The sequence below is a fragment of the Tupaia chinensis genome, unplaced genomic scaffold (genome assembly GCF_000334495.1).
Source record: "Tupaia chinensis unplaced genomic scaffold, TupChi_1.0 Scaffold000180_1, whole genome shotgun sequence".
NCBI classification, from domain to species: Eukaryota; Metazoa; Chordata; class Mammalia; order Scandentia; family Tupaiidae; genus Tupaia; species Tupaia belangeri.
Genome location: NW_006159655.1, coordinates 1,798,497 through 1,806,708, shown reverse-complemented (window position 1 = coordinate 1,806,708; position 8,212 = coordinate 1,798,497). Strand labels below are relative to the sequence as shown.

Genomic DNA, 8,212 nt, shown 5'->3' with positions numbered 1-8,212 from the left:
GGTTTCTAGCTTGGTGACTATGAGAATCCAGATAAAATTCAGGACACCATCACAGAAAGGAAGGACGGGGAGAATGGTGACTGAGGAGCATTTAACAATCTCCATTGCAGTGGTTCCATTCTACTTTCTAGCAACTGTTTAGACACAACACTCAACTCAGTTTTAGCCAGTGAGACAGGAAAAAATGTCTGCTATGAACTTCTGGAAAGTTTTCCTTTCTTCAAGAGAACACAGTATATTCTGTGAAATTCTGTCATGTTGAATGTGAATTCTGAAAGAGCATCTTGCCGAGGTAGGGCAAACTAGCCTTTGGTGAATAAGATGACAGCAAAAAGATGAAAAGAACTGATATGCTTGATGAAGAATCAGATCCAATGAATTAATCAGTTCATCTAGAAACTTCTCTGTCTTTAGAGTCCTTGTTAGGTCAAATAATAAATTACTTTTACTTATTTTTATTGTGAGAGAGTGTGTGCATTTGTGAGAAAAAGGCGGAGAGATGGCGGGGGTGAGGGAAAACAACCTCCAAAGGGGTGTAGTCATGCTACAATCCCTTCTCCTCCACTTTTGTCTCCTGTTGGGATATTGGAAGCACACACACATCCCTGGCATGATCTCTAGCCACTGGGGCTATAACTTGAATTCTGTGGTTGGCCATGTAGGATCCTGCTCCCTTAATCACTAGGTTATGAGGCCAGCCCAAATTACTTTTATTTTTATTTTATGATAGCAGGAGAGAGAGTGAGAGGGAAAAGGAAAGAGAGACTAGATTTGTATTTCTTTAGATAGGGTGTCACTGTTGTGAAGCTCACGCCTCAGCCTCACAGTCGGAATGAGAGGTGTGTCACATTGCACCCAGCTTTCTTTTGTCTTTCTTTTGCTATAGGGTGCATGTACTCCTTAGGGAGAGACAGAAAAAGAGGGAAAGTGGTCAATCACCCCCTAGGAGAGGTGGTAGCCATGCTGCCATTCTGTCTTCTTGTGGGATTTTTAGCACGCACAAATGCACACGCACCCAGCCTGTTTTTCAAGCTGAGAGGTCCACGACTCAAACCACGCAGTCAGCTATGTGGGGTTCAGCACCTTAACTGCTATGCTACCTGCTGACTCCCAGCTCTTTTGTTTTCTTCTTTTTTTTAATGTTTTAGCCAAAGGGTATGGACCTTTACCAGAGAGACAGAGAGAGACAGTGAGGGAGAAAGCGAGAAATCACTCCCAAGGGAAGAATGGCCACACCACAATCCCTTCTCCTCCTGAGATTTTGGGTACATATGCACACATGCCTGGCATGAGTTTCAAGCGCCAGGTCTGGGACCTAAACTGCATGTGGTCCATCATGTGGGAGCCCGGCTCCTCAACCACTACACCACCTGCTGCCCCCCTGCCCCACTCTTTATTAAACAGGGTCTCACTGTGTTGCCAAGGCCAGCCTTTGGCTTGTGATCCTCCTGCTTCTGCCTCTCAGAGTTTCTCAGATTACAGGCACACACCATCACGCCCAGCCTTTAGTTCAGACCAGGAATCAGAACTAGGCCTCCTATACGGCCTAGTCTGCAGAGCACAGTGTTTTAGTGTGCACCACTGCAGCCGGACAAGAGATAGGTATTTTCGACAGAATCTCATGTCATTACAAAACTCCTGCTTCACCCTCTCAGTTACATAGGAATACAGGCTCATGCAACCACATCCAGAATTAAATTGATATTAGAGATCAGAAAAAAGAAAGTATGCACCTTTATTAACACAGGTTTTATTTATTTACTTATTATACATTTATTTCATTCATTATTATGTATTATTTCTCTTTTAGCTTGCCATAGTCATCAAAGAGAGACAGAGAGAGAGAAAGCAAGCCGCCAAGTCCAGGACTTGAACCATGGTCGGCCATGTGGGAGTCCCAACCCTCAACCACCATGCCACCTGCTGGCTCCCAACACAGGTTTTATTTATTTATTTATTTTGAAAAACAAACAAATCTTTATTGTCTAGAAATATATATTTTTTAAAAACCCACAAAAGATGCTATTCTCTCATTTACCCTTCTTCTTCCTCTTCTTCAACACCTCCGATATAAAGGACATTATTACACCTTATTAAAACTTCACCCAGGGAACCAGCAGTTAGCGTAATGGCTATGTCGCTGGACTCCCACATAGTCGACTGCGGTTCGCATCCTGGACCCGGTGGCTTAAAACTCACGCCAGGCGCGTGTGCAGGCGTGCCCAAGATCCCAAGAGGAGAATGGAGGAGAAGGGATTGTGGCGTGACCATTCCCTCTGGGGGGTGATTTCTCGCTTTCTGTCTCTATGTCTCTCTCTGTCTGTCTGGCGAGCGCACGTGCCCTATAGCGAAAAAAATCTCTCCAAAAAAAAAAAACTTCACCCAGATGTCCAGACAAGGCAACATCTATGTATTCTTCTGTATTTGCAAGCTGCATGTTCATATAGCCATCTACAGTTACCAGGTAACCCTTATGCTCCATTCCCCTCTTGAGTTTCACCATCACTGGCTTTCCTGTTAATCCATTGAGGAAAGGTTTGGGGTTGAGAGGTAAACTCATTGCAATAACGAGCGAATGCTGCAGGCTGTTAGTCGCTGACCCTGCTGCTGCCGGTCCTGCATGACGGGAGCCCCAACACAGGTTTTAAATGGCATATGAGCCTTCATAAGGAATTGAAGATCCAAAGATGCAGTTCAAAAAAAATACTTATATATACAAATGCACCTGGACTTATGATGGGGTTACCAACTAAATATCTCAATAAACCCATCTTAAATTGAAGATGTGTAAAATATGCACTTAATACACCTTACCTACTGAACATCACAGCTGAGCCTAGCTCACCTTACATATGCACAGAGCACTGACATTAGCTTATAATTGGGTAAAATCATTTAATACAAAGTGTATTTTATAATAAAGGGCTGTATGTTGGAGACCAGCAGGTGGTATGGTAGTTAAGGTGCTGGACGCTCCCACATGGCTGACCACAGTTCGAGTCCTGAATCTGGTGGCTTGCTTTCTCACTTCCTCTCTCTTTCTCTCTCTCTCTCTGGTCAAATTAAAAGAAATGAATGAATAAATAAACTTAAATAAATAATTATTTTAAAAAATAAATAAAGGGCTGTATGTCTCATGTAACTTACTGAATATCACACTGAAAGTAAGAAACAGAATGGTCTCATGGCTTCCCAAATTACAATTTCTCCTGAAAGTATGTAACTTTCACATCGTTATGAAATCAAAAACGTAGTAAGTTCAACCATCGTTAAGTTCGGGACTTTCTGCACTGAATCAGGAAAGAGGAGTAATTCGTAAAAGGCAAATGGCTAGAGCCAGGGCGGTTAGTGATGGAGAGTGGCAAGGAGGGTAAGGGGGAGTCTAACAAGGTTCCTCGCACGGATTCCTCTCAGCCTCTACTTCTTGCTGATAATGATACTTTCCCTCTGGTATGAGGGGGACAACTTTCACATGAAACTTTCATCTCTTGCTTTTAACAAAAAGGAGGAAGGTCAGAGTGACCACTTGCACCTATTGTTTTTTAGGTGCCTTTAATTCGAAATGATCAATTTGCCAGAGTGGCTTTTTTAAATTTTAAGAATCATTTTATTTTATTTATTATTATTATTTAGAGAGATTTTACTATAGGACATGTGTGCTCATTGGAGACATGGAGAAAGAGAAAGTGAGAAATCAACGCCCCCCCCCCGGGGGGGGGATGGCCACACCACAATCCCTTCACCTTCATTCTCCTCTTGGGATTTTGGGCACACACGCACACACACCCAGTGTGAGTTTCAATCCACCAGGTCTAGGAATTAGCCACGTGGGAGTCCAGTGCCTTAACCACCACGTCAGCTGCTGGCCCCAGCCTTGGAACTCTTAACAAACTGTTGCATTATGATTTGGGAAAACACAGTTTTAACGATTGGACCTTTTAGTGGCTTAAAACAGTTAAAAAAAAATAGTCTGAGACACTATGAAGAACATTCATCCAATTTATAACATTAAAACTTTAATGATGAAATGAGACTTGGCAGAAAATTCTGAATTATGATCACAAAGTAGGGAAATATTTTTGCCACAATTCAAACACAAAAATGTGAATAAATGCAAGGAGCCAAAGGAGAAAACTGTTAAGAAAGAGTATACACCATTCTCACGACAGCCAGAATTGGCTAGTAGTGAATACTTTTTGAAGGCCAATCAGAAGCAGCAGAAAGTGGAAGTGATAAAGGCTAACCAAGCAGAAGCTCTCAGTAAGAGACAGGAGGAAAGAAACAAAGTTTTACTCTACCTAAGGAAAAAACCATATGTGAAACCTAAGGAAGCGTCTATTGAAACTGAAAGTGACATGTCCACTATCACAGAAAAGCCTAAGAAAGTAAAAAGTAAAAAACTGGAGCTCTTACAGCTGAAGTTATGCTTAAGATGGAAGCAGATAGAAAGAAAAAGAAAAAAAAAAGTAACATACAAAATCCTCTGAACAAGAATATGTGAAAGAATCTCCTTTTGTAAAGGATTTTGAAGTATCAGGGCATTAATTTGTCTTATCCATGAGAAATAATGCTCTCACTGCTTTTTATTCTGTGGAAAAAAAAGTAATACAACTACATTTATTCCTCAAAAAAAAAGTCTCACAGAAAGCAGTTTCAGGGTATTAATGAATGAACAGAGAATGGGGTGGTGATTAGGGCCCTGGACTCTCACATGGCTGACCACAGTTCAAGTCCCAGACCTGGCGGTTTGCTTTCTCACTTTCTCTCTCTCTCTCTCTTTCTGTGTGTGTGTGTGTGTGTGTGTGTGTGTGAGTGTGTGTGTGAGTGCATGTGCCCTATGGCAGATTTAAAATAATAATAATAATAAAATAAAATAGATAATAATAGAAAACAACACATTGTGATGAAAACTAGTCCTTTTTACAATGCAAATATTATCTTTAGTGTACTGTCCTTTGGGTAGAATCTGGAACAAAACAATAAGTGAAACCCACCCCCCACACACACCGGGGATGGCCATGCTGCATTCTCTTCCCCTTCATTCTCCTCCTGGGATTTTGGGCACATGTGCACGTGTCTGGCATGATATTCAGGTTACCAGGTCTAAGACTTGAACTGACCATGTGGGAGTCTGATGCCTTAACCACTAGGCAACCTGCTGGCCCCTCCCCTTTTAAAAATATATTTTTTCTCTATTCATGATAGAGGACATGTGATGTGAGAGAGAGAGACACAAGCGTCCTCTGCAGGGTCTGGCCATGTCATGATCCCCTTCCTCTAGTCCTTCAACCGTTGCATCCAGAACACACGTGCATGTGCCTGGCATGTTTTGAGCTGACCAAGTCAAGGATTCTAGCTGTGGTCTCCATGTGGATCCATTTTTCTGAGCAGCACATTGCCACTGTGCCATGCAGCCAGCCCCTTTTCCTTTTCCCTCCAAGACAGCATCTGCCTGTGTCACAGTCTCTCTCCTCCTCACAGCTGGGATCACCAGCATGTGCCAACCTTCTTTCATGGCCTGAGCCTGTGAATTAGAAGCATGTACCAGCTCACTCTAGTGTGACGTGGTCTTGGTTCTTTTAATAGATAGCAGATTATATAGAATATATAAAAAGGACTATTGTATATATGCAAATCATTTCAAGCTGCTTTTGGTGGACTAGACACCTACTGTATACTTCTAATAATGAATGTCAGCAGAATCTAAACTTCTCTAGTTGAAACAGTGATCCACCTAAACTATAGCACACGGCCCCTTTTATGTGTCTCAAACCGTCAGGAGGGACAAAGTGTCTTTGCCGAAGGGCACATATTTACATGTGGCTTGCCTAAATAATTTTTCTCCTTGTTGCAGTTCTGTTACTTTTATGGTTTCATTTCCTTTCACTTAACTATCAATCACCATCCCCCACCTTCTAGAGTGACAGGGTGGGTTTGAGATATTATCATTTTCCAGTATCCACTTCAGTCTTCTAAGACTCAGGACATATGGGTGATCACACGTTTAATAAAAGTAACCTGAATCTTCCTCAGGCTCTCCCGCTTTCAATGTGTGCAAGTGTGTGGGTGTTTATGAGTGTGTGTGTGCGGCCCCGAGGACGCTATTTAAAGCCTATACAAATCTTCTGAAACTCCCACCCTGCTTGTCTTCGGCAAGTCCAATTTCCTCCCTAACCATTTCTGAGTGTCTTTGGGGTGAGTGAGGCTTGCTTCTCCTTTCTGCACTTTCATTCTGGTTGTCTTATCTCACCTCTTGTAACTTCTACACCTCCAGGTCCCTCAGCTGTTCACCTCGGGCTGTTTCATAACCATTCCTCGGCCACAGGCCCTCTCCCTAACCTCTCCTGCTCCCACCCCAAGTGCAGAGCCCCTGGTCTTGTTTCTCAAAGGCCGTCATGTTTCACAGGCTTTATCAAGGTTTGAGACAAACACAAAGAAACAGTCCTGCAAAAAAAGGAAACTTGAGGATGGATGTCTATTATCACTGCTAGTGGCACTGACAGCCACACCCTTTCAGTTGGGGTCCCCTCTGGCCATCTGTTTTCCACTCTGTGTTGCTGGGGCCCAGTTCCTCCTTTTTTGACAGCTTCACTTTCACCACTTCAGGTACAAAAAAACAGAAATCCTGTAGCAATAATTAAAAAGAAAATCTGGGCCTAGGTGGTAGAGCAGTGATGGTACAATTGAACCCACATGGTCCCTGGGTTTGTGTCCCGGGACCCCGCACGCAGGGTGCACGTGTGTGCCCATGATTCTGGCTGGCTGAGACAGGGGGTGGATTACAGCATGAGAACACTGTTGGGGGAGTTTCTTTCTCTCTCTCAGAAAAAATAAATGAATTTTTTTTTTATTTGCCAGAGGGCTTATGTGATCACCAGAGAGAAAGGGAGCCGGAGAAAGCACCCTCCAATGCCACATGGCCATGCCACAATCACTTCTTCATTTTTTCTACCTTGCTGGGATTTTGGGCACCCACATATACATACCTGGTGAGTTTTTCAAGACACCCTGGGACCAGGATTACAACCACACAGTCAGTCACATGGGACCTGGCTACCTTAACCTTTAGGCCACAGAGAGGCCTGAATAATTTTTTTTTTAAAGAAAATCTCTACCGAAGACAAAGGACTTTCCCTTCCTTTATGTCAGTGAAACACACATTAATAACTGCTTTCCGTCAGACAGCACCTACCATCTCGGTCTGAGCATGTGATGCAGATTGCTCAATTGCAGGCCTTCTCTTCGAACAAAGGACTGAAAGGGTCCAGGATAGCTGCCTCCTGGAACAAAGTCAAGGTCTCTTCCAAGTTTCTATTTCAGAATGCAGGCACTGCTCCAGATTTAAACCACCACTGTAAAGTTCTCTCTACTCCCCATATCTTTCAACAATATCTACTGACGACCTCATGAGTGATATACAACCGTACTAGCAATGCAAGTGAGCCCAAAGAATAGGGGCTTCCCCGGATTCCAGAGTTTCCATCACACTGGGGCCCCTCACTGAACGTGGCTCTATAGTGTGCTGAATTCTCAGAACTTTTGTTATCTCACCTACAGAATGGGGAGAATAATATCAGCCTTGATGTGCTTTCAGGACTTTGTAAGGAGTAAGAATATTTGTAAGAAAGCGAAGACTTGTTGAATTGGCATGCATAGCCATAAACCAAGCTGCTCTGAGAAGCAATACCACATGGGAAGATTCCCGTTTCAAGTTTGGAGACCTCCCTGAGTAGAGCGGGCACACCCATGTCTGCAATCTGGAGCTGAACACTGGGGGTGGATCGCAAAGTCAAGACTCTATTGGAGGTTTTTCTCTCTCTCTGTCTCATGGAAGAAATGAATAACTAAGCTTCAAAAACAGATATAAGACTATAGCTTCAGGACAAGGTTCCACATGGCTACAGTGAACTAGATTTTTAAGGGAATGAAGATTTTCTACTAATAATTCAGCCTCCAACAAACGAGCTAGCGGTAGGGAGCCCCCCTCTGCACCCCCAGCCTTCTCTCTCTGTCTCTCAGTTCCTGTCTCTCCCTGCTTCTGTCTTCCCTTTTTTAAATTTTTTTGGTAATATTTCCTTTTTACCCTTTTTTTAAAAAAAAAAAAAAAAAAAAAACAAGGCCCAGTTTTTCTCTGGCTCTTAGCTCCGCCTTCTTTCTTGTTAATTTTCGCTCTGCTCCTCCCATCCAGGCAGAAGAAGCCACGGGCCTTCAG

The 8,212-nt window shown here is 43.1% G+C and overlaps 1 pseudogene; it reads left to right on the top strand.

The window, feature by feature from the left end:
* Positions 1–3,351: 3,351 nt before the first annotated feature.
* LOC102483048 (KRR1 small subunit processome component homolog pseudogene) lies at positions 3,352–4,501 on the top strand (annotated as a pseudogene).
* Positions 4,502–8,212: the final 3,711 nt, after the last annotated feature.